The following is an 18,213-nucleotide window of genomic DNA, read 5'->3' as shown; positions in this document are numbered from 1 at the left end:
TCCATAGGTTGAATACTTTATCCTTAACACCAATTAGATACAAAAAAAATATATATATATAAATGTTTGGGTAGCAAAACGTGGGTTGGAGAGATGGATATTAAAATACATCAATAATTTTAAATTTCATAGAATAGGCTAATAAATAATGTTAACAAAACATGTGGCTACGTTTTGCCAAACTTTATTGACATCATATAACCACTTTCAGACTTTACACCTCGCTTTAAGGCCATGCAGAAGTTGATGGCAAATTCGTTTGGCATGTTGTCTTAAGCAAGCCACTATAGAGGACATCAGTGAGTCCACACTTGGTTGTGAGGTCCTGCTGTTTTTCCTCTTTATTGTGCCCCATATATAAAGTCCAGTGGGTTCAAATGGGGTGAGGAAGAACCACATCTTTTTGGACCATAACTGAGCCAATTTATCTGTGCAGAACTTTTGGCAATTGGCAGTCGTGTGAGAGGGGGGGGGCTGTTCTGAATCAACACATAGTTACCCTCCGGGTAGTTGTTTTTTAGCAATAGCAAGATGGTGTACCAATGCCCTTTATGGTAGGCCTCTTGGCCATTTTCTGTCCAGCCTTGTAAAAGAACAGAGGTATCTTCTTTCCATCAGAGGCCACAACGCCGAGGAGCATTGTTGTGGACGGATAATTTGGTGTGTTAAACCCCTTGGACCTCCTCTTATATTTTCTCAATCCAGCTGTCGTTCCAGAGGTTGTTGAATTGATGAACTTTGAAAATTTTCATGCCCGAGAAAATTTTCACAATTGGTTCATTTGCTTTCATCCATATAATGATTATTTTGCACCTCTCGAGCCTCCTGGTTTTTATGCCCTCTGTCAATAGGTGGTGTGGGGTCATTGTGTAAGAAACTAATCCCAATTTGTGCTTTATAGCCCTTTAAGTGAGGCGATTCATCAACTTAGTGGGATCCTCATTTATGTCCTTCTCCAAAATTAACGAAAATTTCATATTCCTCTTTAAATTATAAGCTCCACTTCCTGACATCATGGAGAGATCTTCTCCATTTTTTTTATCTGGTCCAAATAAATAATTAGGCTCCTTGAACACTTAACAATATCTTCATCACATCTACTCCAGCATGTAGGAGATCCGTGATGAGCTGCCTTTTTGCTTGTTGCTCGCTCATTAAGATGAAATGACTAGTATAGTATGTTTGTGTAAAGTAGACGGAGGAAATGGAATATAAAAAAACCATAATTAAACCTTTTCATAGTAATGAGTAAATGAAAATTAATTAACAGTCTTCGTTTTGCTGCCCCACGCTTAACATATACACTGTTAAGAATAAGTTTGGAAAAAAAAATACTTTTTCGTAATTTTCATCGATACTTATGACCTCATTAATTTTTTTACTTTTTTACGTTAAAAATTATTATGAAAAAAAAAATAGATCCATAAAATATTTTTTTAAACTATATGTCGATAAAAGATCTAGCTGTTTTCGCATTGCTTAATTTCATATGTAATGTTTCCCTCTGGAGTTATGACAGATTGATATTTAAATCTTTTGGAATAAAAGTAAAAAAACCAACAGTAAAAATGCAAAAAGTCTATAACGAAGTTTTAGCGGCAGAGATAATATTTTTTTAAAGCTAAAATTTCAATAATACTTTGATTTTTTACATATAAATATTTAAACTAATATTGAACTTTAATTATTTTTTCATTTTAATAACCTAATTATTGTGTTACATAATAATTAAGTCATAGGTATTTGGAAAAATAGTTGAAATTATATTTTCAAAAGTTTTTCTTGCCAGTGTAAGTCGATTGTATTCGACTCTTTTAAAATGTGTGCTCACCCATTAATTAAGTCATAAAAAAAATGATAATTATTTATATTTATATGTCTGTTTTTAGTGTTATCACCGAAAGAATCTAATCAAAAAAATCAAGTAGATGAGTCTGAAAGTAAGAAATTGGACGTATAGAATAAAGAAAATGTTTCTTAAATATTTTTAAAAGTCTCCTAGATCATAAAATAATTTTTTTTTACAGAAACATAAGTCCATAATGTTAAAAAAATATGTTTTACAAGTTATTAGAGATTATTTAAAAAAAATATTTTTTGCATATTTCGTAAGCTATCCAAGCATATGGATACTCTATAAAATGTTGCTATAGTTGACTACAAAAATATAAATATTAAGGTATGGAGGTTGTTTTTATTTTTTCGAGATATATCACGAACACATCTTCTCAATCCAAAAACAAAAATTTGTTGACTTGTGTTCGCTATGATTAAATAAAAGAAAGTTCACATTTAAATTAAAATGAGTATTTGGATGCCTCATCCTGGAATCAGGGAGATGTATCCATAAAATTATAGAGGGTATTTTCCTTTGTAACAACTTTTTCGTATCTATTTGAAGGGAGTCAATCTGTTCTTCCAGCTCTACCATGACAAGAACACAAATATCTATTTGAAGTGCATATCCAAGTTCCTTCAAAAAAAATTTATAAAGGACGTGGTTGTAGTTTTACCTTTACCTTCGGCATCCCATGATGATTTAGTATTATCTACCTCGTTATAAAGAAGGGTATCTACACCGTCTCCATCAGTATCGTTGTCAAAATTACACATTTCATCAAGTTGATAGACATCTTGATAGTTGTTATATTTATCATTCATATATTTATAGGAAGCTACATGATTATTTAACGGACAAAAGTATTATACTCAGTAAATTCATGCTTAACAGTAAAAGAAACTAATTAAAAAATATAGACAATGAAGAAATTGTCCTAAGGCTCCAAAAGATTTTATGTTATAAAATCTCTTCCTTCTCATTATTATTTTTCTATCAATGTTGTCCTACAGTTTCATCAACTGAACCCTTTGAGGACTCATTTTGTTTTGCGTAGAACAAAAAAATGAAATGAAAATGACGAAGAAAAGTGAATATAAGCTCCCCAGTAACCCCTACTTTGATCTTTAGGTCACATTATAAAATAAATAATTGTAAGACAAAACATAGAGACCAAATTAACAAAAATATTCTAGACCTGATTAAGTATTCGGATCAAATGACAAGTAATAACATATTTGCTTACAAACACTACACCGCCATTCAAATACTTTTCAATGTGTCATAATGTTAGACATTAGTAATTGACTAAAAGATTGATTTACTTATCAAAAAAAATTATTTAACTATACATCAACAATTAAGAAGTTTGTTTATTACAGACAAGAATGTCACAACTATTTGCTGGAAGGGAATGCGTATTAGTAGGTTAATTAAATATTTATAAGGGGGATTTTTTTAATGGCTCCCATTTTGTTACTAGTTGAGAATTCATAAACTGTATTTATATTCAACTTTTTTAGAAAAGTACAATTATATATATATATACTTCAAATGCGGCTGTAATTTAGTAAATAATAATTTCAGTTTTGAGTAGTACATAGAAAATCAATCAAACTATAGAACAAATTGTTTGTGTACTTCCAGATTTTTATAAATTGTGTTGAATAATGGTTTCAACAATAATTAATAGTTTATTATTTGGGGCCAACAAATGTAAATTAAGCAAAAAAATTGGAGAATTTTTTTGTTTTTTTAAATTATAAATAGTCAGTTTTTTCAATAATCCCGTATATTGACATCTCGTTGCTTTTAAAAAAAATTAAATGGATATTTTCATTCGTTTTCACAAAAATCCTGAAAAGACCTCAAAAGAGTGTGCAGCATCGTCTGGTTTAGTTTCACTAACTTACCGTTTAAAGGCGATTCTTGATACTAGATCTATCTTCCAAGGATTTGCTAACGTTGAAAATGTTGTGCCAGGTGACCTGAGCTGATTGACAATGTCCGAGGTATCATGACCAGCATGGATCAAAGTTACAATGTCCTATCATTTTTGTTTTCCGTCTTTGTAGTACAGAAGTCAGGTTTGCAATATGTCATTTCAAACAACAACTATTAATACACCCATCTGTATTCTAAAAAAATCTGCATGTCTCTCCAAAGTACGGTTAAAGAGTTTTTACAGGACATATTCACTATGTGGTTTAGTGATTGTTCATGGGGATTACCCATTCTATTATAATAAATCAGATTGACCCATGCAATAAATATCTGTAATTATGCTCGATATCTAATTACAAAAAAACCTCAGAATTCACCTTTTGAAAATTTTTACACAATTTTATAAGCTAAAATAAGAAATCAACACAATTCTTCTTGTATCAAATTCTTTTTTGCTTTCAGAAACAACATAGGGTCGACTTTTCTTTCGAATACCAAATAACTGGACTTGTGAGCCATTAAGGTATTATTAAACTGATTATTCAGGTGGTTTTAGCTTAAAATACTCTTAATTTTGCGATTTTTATATAGTATGTTATAAATGTGGTACCCCACTATGCATGCAAGCTTGAATCCTTTTTTAATCCCAAATGGATTATAGGTTACATTTGTATTCTTTGATGATAAATTATATTTAATTTATGTGAACTAATTAGTCTTTTTACCCCTTTGGATGGTGGGTATAATTTTTGCTTAAATTAGCCAAAAACTTTTCGTCAAGTAAAAAACAAATGACAAATTGATCGATTTTATTTTTAAGAGCCAGATCGTTGCCAATATAAGAATTTTAAATCAAATAAAGATTCTAAGCAAAATTTAAAATCTCTGGATATCTTAACTCTTCCTAAAAATTTGAATATAAAATTATAATGGAATAATTTGTGGCTATGAATGTATATATGAAGTTTACAAAAATTGAGATTTTCTTCTTTTTGTTCATGATTTTTATGGTTTTATAGGTTTTTATGTTGATACAAAATATGTAGATAATATTCCAATTTGCAATTGTTTTACAAAATCTTAATGCTTGTTAATTCTCCTTGGTGTACAATGAAGTGATTTACTCGCCGGGTATGAACTGTGGTCCTTCTAATAGAAGTTCCTGATAAAGATAATTAAACTACAAGGTTATTACCATAGGTATTAAAGTATATTAGTACTACGTTTATTGACGATTTAATAGTTTATTTAAATCAATATCATTTTCATATCCTGTTTGAAATATTTATTATATATTCACTATTTATCTTGATCATATTAACGAATAATCCATTGGATCCGGTTAAAATTGTATAAGCATAAGTATATAAGTAAGTAAAGTTCCTAAGAATAACGTTTTTTAAATAAAAAACTTGTTTTGAGATGCTCAACTTGCGAGTTTTGAGAAGAACCACTTTCTAATTTCTATAAAAGACGTAAATTACTTTATGAAGAAATGAATAAAATTGTGTCATACAACTTCAAGGCACGTGTCTTTGATTGAGTAATTATTCAATTTTCTTTATAAAAGAAACTACATTAACATTTATATATTAATTAATCAAATATATAACTTTTAGAGATCAAATATACTGTACACCTAATAAATTGAATAACAGTTATATTTTTTGAAAATCAAAATTCAATTGCTGTTAAATATAGAATAAATATGATAACAATGAAATAAAACTACCAATCCTAAACTAAAGTTGTATAATATATGACCTCCTTGTATGGTAAAGGAAGAGGCCAAAAAATGGAATGGTAACCCAGACAATTTGAAGAATATTTTGGAGGAGAGTAGCATACCTAGATGTCCGTTGGATTATATATATATATAGTCTTACGGATTAGTTTTGGGAATTGTTTTTGAGAAAAATTTGAGAAAGTAATTTTTTGGGAAAAGAAATTCAAATATTCAAAGAAAAGAAAATATTTCAGAAAAAAGAAATATTAAATTTTGCAGAAAAAAAAATCTCAAAAATCCACAATTTTTCACGAATTAAAAATACTTCAGACAAAAATTTCAAAAATTAATAAGTTTGGAAAAAATTCCACAAAAAAAATAGCAATTCACCTGAAATTAATTTTTTTGGGAAAATATTTTTGAATTCAAAGTTGCTTTAGAAGAAATTTAAAATATAAAATTTTTTGGAGAAAAATTTAAAAAATCCACAGCAATTAACAAAAAATTATGTTTTTTTGGGAAAAAAGTTAAATTAAATTTTCTAGTGATAAGTAAAAATTATTTAATTTGGAAAGAGCTCCAGCCTTTAGCCAATCTCTTCAGGACACCCCTGGAAATTCCGCTCAAATATATGTACTTAATATTTTTGGACTAAAAAGACAATTCCTCGGTCAGATAGAATCAATTTAGTATTATAATGTTCACATATACCTATCAGTGCGACTCCATCTGATAAATTTAAGGAGCATGAAAAAAAAATCATTTCGCATTTATTAATGACAAAGGCATTAATTACTTCAATGTATACCCTCAATTCTACTTTGAGGACATACAAATATATCTTCCAAAACAATGAACAATGAAGAATATGCTAGAGAAAATGAGATGTCACTAAATATACCCCTAACCAATCCTTATTTATAACAGCAGTTTCTTTTTCTAGGTAACCTGTTCCGTCCTCAAAAATGAAAAAAATAGTTATAAAGCTTTCGAAATTAAAAATTGGTCAGATTGCCAACTGTACAAAAATCTCACTATCGTCATTGGTCATATTTTATACAACATTACCTTTAATTATATGTAAAATTTGTCTCAAGCAGTAATACATGTGTCACACACATAATGCATACAAGCTCTAAATTAAAATAAGTTTAAAGGCAATTAGGAATATTATCCTCCCCAGTAGGAAGACTGGATCTAAATATAATTGATACCGGGTACTCCATTGAAATCTGAACACTTACTTATGCAATAATTAATGAACGTTGAGTTATTGAAATTTGTTCATATTAGGTTATGTTAAAGCATAAACATGTAGTTACAAAAAAAATCTTCAGCTCTTTATCTTACGTAAAAGTCCAGAAAATGACATTTGAACATGATCGACGAATTTACATTGGCGTACTTCAAGCACTTGGGTATATCCAGGACTACCGTCTACGCCATCAGCAAGTCCGAAAATTTGGAGAGGAAGATGGGTTCTGTCAAATAGGCGAAACTGGATCTAAAGGAGGTAAAATATACAGTCCAGGACAATTATTTCCCGTCCAAAAGGCCACATATCAGAGATCTCGGTGTTTCAAATACCTACATATAAAAAAGTGGACAGAAAGAGCCTTTTGAGGGCAAAGAGGCCACATTTGACACCAACAATGAAACATTCCCATCTCCTCTGTTACAAAACTCTTTTGAATGACTTTTTTTAGTTCCTTAACTCTTTTTTGATAATTTTGGTTCTCCTTTAGTTCTGATGCCCATCCTCTTCGATGACACCTTTTTGATGCATGTCAAGAGAGAGGCCTGCAATATTATCCAAACACTGAGACCCTCAAAGACACTGACGGTAAGCAATGGGACGCTATGACAGAGTACTTGATCTGCAGCCGGTGCCAAGCTTCCCGCCTTGGCCGGGAAATCACTATTGCTGTTATAACCAGGTACATTAATTATTCAAAGAGCTCAGATACAAATATATTTATAGTATCAAATTTTGTTGAAATTCTATTGTTAATTCATAAATTAATTAAAGTTTTTTATTCAAAGTGTCCATTTTTAAATAGACCCCTCTTTAGTTATCTTTGGACATATATGTACATTGTATAAGAGTTGAAACTTTTTAGTTTTAATTATTTCAGACTATCAATAATACACAATGGAAGCAATTGTTGCACTATTCTGGAATATGTAATTTCGTTTTTTGTAATCTTCTTTACGTATTAATATATTTGTATCCTTTCCTATAAAAAAATAACAAGGAAGTTATCGACAGAAATAAATTTGATATTTTATATTTTAGATCAGATATTTGAAAAATTGTGTTCAAATTTAGTTGAAATTGCTGGAATAGTTATGAATGCCTATTTGGAATGTACTTGAAATTTATCTTCTTTCAATTCCCAAGTTTGTTCATACAAATTTATCAGAAATCGCTATAAGAAGTTTCTTAAAATTTATTGAAGTTATTGAATCAATCATTCCTGGGAATCAAAACTTAAGCATATTTCTGTGAAGGATATATGTAAGTATTTGGTCTTTGCGAATTTCGAAAGTACCTACACTGATACATTTTTTATGGAATTGAGGTTCAGGGACTAGCTAGACTTTTCTACGATATTAATGTGCTTATTCTTGTGAAATTATTTGGAGATTTAGTCGAATGTTTCGGGTAATTATCGTGGATAAAGACACATTAAATGACATTTAGTTGTCTTCCAAAATTTATCGGTAAATAGCAAAACAGATCCTCCCTTCGATGAGGTGAAGTCGCGTAGAGAAGAGAGGGTTAGTAGAGAAACACCATCAAAACATATTGTTTCCACTTCCATGCTTCAGGGTAGGATAGGGTTATTGAGAATATATGACTACTGTTCTTCCTTCAAACACTTTTGTTTTTAACATAATGCCTTTCAAATTTAGAATAAACCTAGCTTTCAAATTATGCTCCGTTATTTTCCCCGTCAAAAGGTAAATTTACAAAATTGGCTAGGGAACAAATTCTGACTTTCGGGAGTATTATCTGTTGTGAAGCTACACATAAATGTGTTTAAAATGATATAATGTTTTTAGGTGCTTTTATTGTAACAATTATAGAGGCGATTTTATTGCTTTTATATTTTTATTGAACGGATTTTATGGCATTATGTTACTAAATTTCCGGGTTTTTTTTTGTTGACCTTTTTGCAATAATATCTGTGTATTTGACTCTAATTAAAAATGTACTTATTTTATTGTGCAACTCTTGTGAAGTTTTTACATTTCGGCTGTTTGTGATGCTTTGCTTTTAAAATTTGATATATATATACGCATACTGGCCAGGAAAAGAACTAATTTGTACTTTAATACATTGTTTGGTGAAATGCGTAAATAATAACTGTTGAGCCGTAATGTATACTGATGTTAAAATAAACTTAGCACTATAACTATGGACCGTTTTTTTCTCTGTCCGTTCTCCTTGGGCTACATAAATTCATACCAGAGTTTATTTCCTGCTTCCTTGTGATTCTAACTAATTTTGTAAAACGTAATGACAGCTAATCTAGTTTGCTTCTAAACATTCTTCAAATTAGAAGGAATACCATATTATAAAAGTCATATTTTTCGCAACTCGATTTTCGATTTTTCGATAATGACAAGTATCTTTTGTTGATATTGATATTAAGAGTATTATTATACAATAACTTCCGAATATATAAGAAAACCATATGCAAAACTACAGTTGTAAAGCAATTACAGTACTATATTAAGAAAAAAAAATATCATGTTGATCATCTTGAATTTTTTTTTTGTATACCGGAAGATGCTAATTATAGAGATGAAAAATGTTTGGATACCATGACAAACGTTTCAATTGAGATAATATGTATAATGAATAAAATTTCAAAAATTAGTAGTAATTATCATTAATTATTTTGCATTGTTTTAGAGAATCTGTATAGAGGCCACCATCATTAAATTATGTTTTCCCCGCTATGTTGTTGATTAATTATTTATTACATAACAACTTTTGCAAAAAAGAATTGACAACAAAAACAAAATCCCACAATCGTTTGTGTACCTCTTCTTTTAAAAATACATTTGCATAAGTGGGCCGTCAACATAAAAACTAGTTATAAGAATTTTTTTTCTCACAAATTACGAGTTTTTTGAATTTTTCAACAAATTATCGTCAACTTTTATTAATAAAATATTATGGTAAATCCTTTGGTGCCTAAATCATTTGGCATTCTTTTTTATTTAAATCAAATCATCAATTGAAAAGAAAATCCATCGAAAAAGTCGTGTTGGTTGTATAATCTAGTTTGCACCCTGTATAAATAAACGAGGGAACGGAAAAAAATAACATATACTCATAGTTTTTTACATGTAATAAACTTTTAACTTTTTTTTAAATTATAATTGTGTGTAGGCGTATTTCAACACAGCATGTCTTCTTTTCTGTATACTTACAAACCGACACAATCAACATAAAGGTGTATTGTGTTTATTTCTTGAGCTCCAACTTAAATTTTGCTGTTATATATTTAAATGTTATTTCATATTTCGAATATTAGCTGATTTGTATGTAAGTATTTTGTGCTGAAATGTATTGAGCTTCCATCCTTCCATAAAAACACTATTACACAACTATTAAAGTTCTTGTCAGCTTTGATCTTTTACCAACAAATATGATAAATAGTTATAGCTGTAAATATTATGAACTTAAAGAACTGGAAAGTAACAATGATGATTTCTTCCAGAGTTATAAGTGCAAGTCCTTAATGGACTCAGAGTAAAATTGAGGATCAGTAATGTAGTAACAGGTGGACCATTAAAATATAAACACTTAATTATTTAATAATGAATTAAGATTGAGTGATTGAAATTAATTCATATTCTGATATCATATCATGTCATTCAAAATCCTATAAAATGCAATTAATATTAACCAGAATATCATTTATTAATTCGTAGTATCCACAGCGTTACTTACCAGCATGAAAATATATACCATTTTCTTGTCAGTTATCAATTTAGCAATTTTTTTTTTCCTTTATCAGTATTCTGAACGTTGCTTGGTTGATTTTGAATTAACTTTGTTAAGTGAACAACAGACGACAATTATAAAATACTCATTATATGGTTATGAAGAATTGGTTGACTACCAATTTTGCCTCGTTCGAAAAATTATTTTTAGACAAAAAGTTTGTGTAATTAATGTTGTAGGTTTTATAGCGCTTTAGTATACCTGCCTAGAAGACTATTTTTTTACTGTCAATGTGTAACACTAGTAAATAAAAGCATCTCTTTAATCAAATATACATATAATAAGTGAAGTAAAGAAAAATTCATTGTTTTTCCAATAGATGGCTTTGGTAATGTACATCTCACGTTGTATAAATACGATTGGGTTACTCTAGATTGCATAAAAAAATAAGATTTATTAATATAAAAAGTTTTTTTTCCAGTTTGGTGATTGTTGGACTCATTATTGGTTTAGTGCGGTAATGTTTCACACTAGTAAAGAGAATATACATACAGCATAATTTACAGTTTTTCATAAATTCAGACAAAATGCAAGCCAGGCGGCTGAATAAGTGAATAGTTTTTATGGATCTGATACTGTAACAAATGGTAAAGTGACCCTCCTTATTTATTAGGTCCATAGGTCTTAAGACCGGTCATTAAGACTCTCAGTACTTGAACTGATTCAAAAAGAAGATATAAAATTGAGGAGCTTCATCACGAACATCTAATCATGCGCTATTTTGGTGTCGTCGATTCCTTTCCGGTAATTTTTATGTTGAAGATATACTACACCCTGGAAGACCAATTGTCGAAAATGTAGATCCAATAACAAAGATTGTCGAATTCATACATCACATTTTGATTGCAAAGACGATAAATATTAATGAGGAAAGAGGTTAAAAATTTTAAAAAATCCATTATTAATCATGGAGTTCGTTTTATTATAGTTAATGTATTTCAAAAAGAATTTTCTACAAACACTAACGTCTTAGCAACAGTGATTGTCTCACTTATATCAATCCTTTAATTACATTTAACGCTCAGAATCTTTTTAAAGGTGTGTTCAAGAGTTTGTTTGTATATTAAGTTATGTTTAATTATTTATGCTTTATCAAATAACTTTTCTTAACTTTTTATGTCGAAATAAATGCAACTCCTTAATAATACCGACAGCATAAGGTTGGTCATTAGGGCAGTTTGATTTTTAACTATTTTCATATCTTGATTGCTTCTCGTTTTGGTAAAGTTGTTTTGTGGTTTAAAGTTTCATTTTACAAAATTTTATTGTTCTACAAAGTCATCCTTAGATCAAACATCTTGGTCAAAGTTTGAAAATTTTTTTTTGAAGACAATCCTGCCTATTTTGAATCTTCAAATGGTTAATAAAAATAATTAATTTAAAAAAATTTACGATAGTTTGTCAGAAAATACAAAAGTAATGCCCACTTCATTTTGAGAAAATCATTCTAGTTGACTTTTTTGATGATGCGTTACATATGCAATAAAAAAGATAATGCATTTGTTATTTACTTTCTTAAACTTTGCACAAATTAATATCTGGTCTTCCGATAAACACTAAACAGATTCAAAAATAAAATCTGTTTCTGAAACCTTAATGGATTCTGATTTATTTAATGGATATATGTCACATAGAGCCTCAATAGAGACTCTATACATGACTGAAAGTGCAAGCAGACCTCTGTAATTTGGTCCCTTGGTAAATCCAAGAATTTCACCTATATCCAACTTCATCTTTGCTATTTCAAGAGGATAGGTTAGATCACCCACAAAAAAATCCCATCTAATTCAGATCATGTGTGTTTGGAGACTAAAAAATCAGCGAGATGAAGTCATCAAAATTGTTTGAGCCATTTGATTTATAGCAAGAAGTTGAGTTCTGCTGCCACATGTAAGGACTACCATTGGCAATTATGTTCATCCAGAACTTCATTTTGGTATCTAGCACGTCCAGGTAGGCATCAGTGTTGAGACTGATCCCTGGGGAATATATGAACACCCCAAATATCATGAGGTGGGCTAGGAACTTCGCTTGTATGGTAACATGCACATTCTTTGGGAATAAGGCCAACTACACGTTTTTTTTGGTCGTTGCCATTCTAGTCCCAGCAGGAAAATTTATCTTCGAAGAAAAAAACAGGATAAGTCTAGATGTAGTGGGTACTTGAGGGTGTCGATAATTTTTTTGGGAGTACTTTAACCACTTTTTCTTAGCCTTTTTAATAAGATCTGGGCCACCTTTTATTTTGTGTAACTAGCAACGAAGGTTTTTTGTGCATGCAGAGTCCAATCAGTGACTCTGACTTGTCAAATTTGAAGAATCTACGCTGATGGACTTCCTTGGATCCTCATTGATGATTTGCTGAATTATGGCTGCATATTCCAGCGTCCAGACAAAGTCACTTTTACCTTTGACCTCAACCCGTATTACTGTTGCCACAAAATCACCTTTTAAGGCTTGAAATTCCTTCCTAATCTTACAAACAAACGCCGCACCAAGTCTCAGAATTCGAGCAAATTACTATTTTGATGCTCCCATCGCCGATTCCGAGGAGGGCACTGTGTCTTTTCCAAATATTTGGGACAACGAATTCGTGAATGGATTTTTTTCAATTGGCGTAGATTGGAATTATCTATCTTAGAAAAAAACAACTTTTGAAGTGTATGTGTTTGACCAGAAGAGTGGGTTAAAGTGGCGGCAAAGAAAGCTTACACACCCTTTAATGGTTCAAAACTATATCTCCTTTTTTTTAATGTGCTTTCAATTGGCCACATAGAGTTGAACGGATAAAGCATTATAATATTATAATTACTCCGTCTGAATTAGGAATCTTCTTTGAAGTCTATATACATAAAGTATATTTCTAGGAATTGCTGAGATGTAAACCTACACACATTGAAGTTAAGAGTTAATTTCTACCGAGCGCGGTGGCCATTGAGCTTCGTTGCTCCATTCTTGGTTATCTTTAATTATTTCTAAAAATTTGAATACAAAGCCAATAATTAACGCAAATATCTCTATAAAATATTCAGCTGCATGTTTGTAGATATATAAAATTTTCTACTTTTCTTAATCTTTGTAGATGATTGTTTTTATGTTCACGCACCACATATGTTTAAAGCTATTTAAAAGTTGCAATTTCACCAAACAAATTATATTAGGGGGAATTTATACGAGTACCTATCCCATCCAACTGAAGTACCTGTATCTTTGATTTAAATGTGCCTCTCAGCATTACTAACATATGCAAATTTAAAACTTTGTTAAAAAATTATACCATTAAATTAAAAAAAAAAACCCTAATAAACTTCTGACTCCAAATGTATTCTCAAGTATTGATGATAAGATTAAATTCTAGGACTTGTATAGAATTTCAATCAAGTCTTTCTTTCATTATAATAGATTTTTGAAGATATGTAGTAGGGTAAGGTACGCATCGTCGGACGTTTCAAATTTTCAGACACTTAACCGTTAAGTTCCAACAATTCTTTAGTAGTTCAAACAAGAATATCGAAGGAGATGGTTATGTAATCATCACACATTTTAAAATAATCCTGTAAAATTTTGAATCAATTGATGGTATTTTTTTGAGAAACAAAAGTTTAAAGTTCAAGACTCTAACTATTTGTAATTCAAATTCAACACTTCTATATTTTATGGTGTGTGATAATATGAAGAAGATATTTCCTCTCCATTTGATTATATCACAACCCCAATTCCCATGTTTGAGTTCAATAGGAGTTTTGACATTAGAGTTTTATTTATTTGCTGATTTTTTGTCATATTATTTGCAAAATGACCACTGTCTGATAATATGAACAAACTAATTCACAAATTCATATTATCAGACATGTTTTTTAATTGAATAAAATAACAAATAGCTCACTAAATAGCTAAATAAACAGCTAGATACCAAAGAGAAAATAATTCAAATAGCTGTTGATCAGAAAGAAGAAAAGGAGGAAGAGACGTACGGTACATTTAAAGTCCTTTAGGTACATTCAACTCCTTCACACCTCACATCCATCATATTAATAATTAAAAAATGGGATTATGTTTATACCCGTGTATCCAACTCTGTCTTGGGAAGGAATATAACGGAAGAAATTCGGCAAGATAATATCATTTATCCCATGGATCCTTCCAATACATATTTGATTGACGGTTGAATCTCTCTCTGAATTAGAACTCTCCAAGTATCATATGAAGTCTCTCAGAGTTGAAGTCCCTTCACCCTTACTCATCACCTTGGGGAATTATCAACATTTTGTTTTCATACATAAATATTCTTATGGATCCCCTAACAGGTGTTTATACCAACATTAAGTTTAACTGGACTAACGCGACAATTCCCCTTGAAGCATCGTCAATGTGGAGAGTTGAATCTTGAAGTTATTTGGATGAATATATTTTCTTGTGGGTAAGATATGAGAAGACAGCAGAAGATTTTTTATCCAATATTATGTTCCATCTTTCTTAATGGTTTATTATCCTAGCCAGGCGACATATTCAAACTAATTAATCAACTAAGAACTCAAATTAATTCCTTTATGAATTGTATTTTATAATATTAAATTAATTGATTAATAACACAATAAATTAAATTAGACAATATGAAAACAATCTTTAATCATTGAATCAATGAGAAACTGAATTTAGTAATAAGGCAGTGAGGAAATGTAATTTATTAGTTCCTTAATCCTGTAAGAGCTCAGCTTCGTTAAAATAAATATGTACAAATAAATTAAATACATCAATGGAATTTATCTATGAGCGCGGAATTCAAAACAGATCTCAATTTTTATGTCAGTGAAATAAATTCTGATATATCCGGGATTATATTAATTCGGGACAATTATCGCTCAGAATCATATTTTACCCTTAAAAAAATCCCCAAATTCAAATTAAGATTAATAAAAACTTAAATAAAACTGTTTTTTACAATTAAAAAGTGTTTTTTTTATTCTGCATCTGGTTATCAACTCGATAAATTTCAATTTGTAGGCTGAAAAATGATAAAAAATCACACTCTTTTTTTAGAACCTTATAGCTTACTCATAATACATAGTAATGAAAAATATAATAGAATGAATTATTAGTTAGTTACGGGGTAATATTCAACACTCCTTGTTGACAGAAAAGAATGTTGCTATACCACTAAATTGTACATAAATTGATCATGTGGTCTTTCGTTCCCTACTTTGTTTTAAGGTTTAGCTAGTCCGAGTTGTAATTTCTTACTACAAAATAAAAAAAAAAAGTCAATTCTTGGATTCTCTAAATAGTTGATATATTTTTTTGAGAGTCGTATTTGTAAACTGAATATAAGATGGGCAAAGGTTGTAACTAATGATGAACTTAATTTTAAACACATATAATACCAAATACTTTTTACGATTAAAGGTTTAAGGAAGCCCATAACTATTATTAATAAAAATTATAACGGAAAAATGATTAACAACTATTCTATTCGAATCATATTCGTGATTATTTGGAATTTGAATTACTTCAACGGTAAGATTCGAACAACATTCTAAATACATGCTATAGTGCTTATAAATGTTAATACACATAATTAATAAAAGCTATGGTTTTCTCTATAAGAACAATAATTAATTAACTTATAACATAAATAGGCGTATCATATTAACTATACTTATTTATTAGTCTGTCATTTTAAATTGAATTATAATATTTAATTGCATACATATATCAGTATATTAAATACCAATTTTTTTACCAAATGCTCAGACTGCTCCATCAGCAAAAGTGGGTTCTTCCAATCTGTTCAAGGCCACAATGTTTGCATAAATATTATGTTTTTGACAGATAAAAAGGCGTGGGATCGTTTACCGTGCTCCTATTATATCTACAATTAAAAAATAAAGAGAAAAATCAACTTAAGCGTAAAAATATTTAAACTCTAATATAATTGATTATTTGACTAAATTAGTTATTAAAAAATGTTTAGTTTAGAATTATAAACAATCTTCAAAAAGTTTTGAAGAATTTTCCCCTATATTAATTGTTCCGTTCAATTTTTTTCTTATATAGTAGATAATAGCGGACTTAACAAAAATACCTTTAACCTTTTCATCTATAAAAAGGAAACGTTGTAAACATGTTCACAACGTTTGCTTATTATTTGTGATAAGAAAACGTTGTGATTATCAATGCACTACAAAAAAATAAGAATCTAATGATTATTGAATAACATTGCACTTTTATTGAGGGTAGTTTACCTAATTGACAGTCATCTGAAGTCTCAAAGTTCAAAAGCTGAAAATTAATCCAAAGTACCGTTGATAAATCTAGAAAGAAAATATATTCATATAGAACATATCTATAATAACACAAGAAATTTATACTAATGTATTTGACAAAAAAATTGTTTAGGAATTCTCATTATTCCTGCAACATAAATTATTTTTGTAATTATTTTCTCAATACTATTTATCATGAGCAAAAAAGTTTATTTTGGATTATAAATGGTGGAATCATATTTTTAAGGACTATGTTATTTTGCAACATTGTTTACGTACATATAGCTACATTAAAAAAAGCATAAGTAAACACAATATTAAAAAAAAAAGAAAAAAATATTAACCTTGACAATCTGTATAGTGATTGGAAAGAGAGCATCTTAGCTTTCACAAAGTTTTTAATAGTGTTCCTGTAACTGGTAAGATGGAGTTACACTAATTAAGTATGTATAAACAATATAATATTACAATTACACCGTCTGACCTAGAAATTTTCTATGAGATTCATTTATATAAAATATATCTCCTTCTCTAGAAGCAATCTTTATTTGAGCCTACATACATTGAAGTAAATACAATAATTTCTCCCGAGAGTGATTAACATCTTTTCAAAATTAACAAGGGGGTTCTAATCATTTGAAAACATTTTAAAGAAGAGTAGCTTAGCTGTCATGACGTTTCATTAGACTACCCACGAGGGAAAGGTAATTAACACTAGTACATCGTGTACCTAAAAAGGACATTGATAGGAATTATTCCAAGGTTCCAAGGTACATAGGCTTACTCTTATAAACAGTGATGAATAATATATGTCCCGTCTATAAGTAAAAATAAAATTCACCTTGACCATATGTAGAATATTTGGGAGTGAAATCATCTCAGTTGTATGATACTTTATTCAATCAGCTGCAATCAGACGTGGGAGGAAGGAAAAAAAAGACCAACTCTGCCTATTTATATTTTGTATTGATATTGGCAGAAATTACTCCGATGTTGATCCTCAGCTCTCAGATCCGAGTCCAACCAAGACTTACACTTGTAACTCCATAGGAGAAAACACTTCTTTTTGCATGAGCACGTGCACTTGTTTTTATTTACAAGTTGTTCTTTCTTCAAGAACTAAATAAAATAGAGTATGTTCGCCCGGCGTTGCCAGGGAAATTTAAAAATTCAAATTTATAAAGATTTTTTCTGATAAACAAAAACAAAAATTATTGACTGTTAATTTTTTAAATTATTATCTCTGTATTTTGATGTTGATATATATCTTTGAAAACTTATTTTATAATGATATAATGTAGGTTTGCATTGCCGGGAACAAAAATAAATTTAAATTAATTCTAAACTCTTCTGTTTTTAAGAAGATATAACAAAGAAAACATGTTCAAGTTGAACTATCGTTCTCTCATTTATCATATTA

This window comes from Lepeophtheirus salmonis, chromosome 14 (genome assembly GCF_016086655.4).
Source record: "Lepeophtheirus salmonis chromosome 14, UVic_Lsal_1.4, whole genome shotgun sequence".
In the NCBI taxonomy this organism is placed as follows: domain Eukaryota; kingdom Metazoa; phylum Arthropoda; class Copepoda; order Siphonostomatoida; family Caligidae; genus Lepeophtheirus; species Lepeophtheirus salmonis.
The sequence above is the reverse complement of the archived record's forward strand: the minus strand, read 5'-3'. Positions refer to the sequence as shown.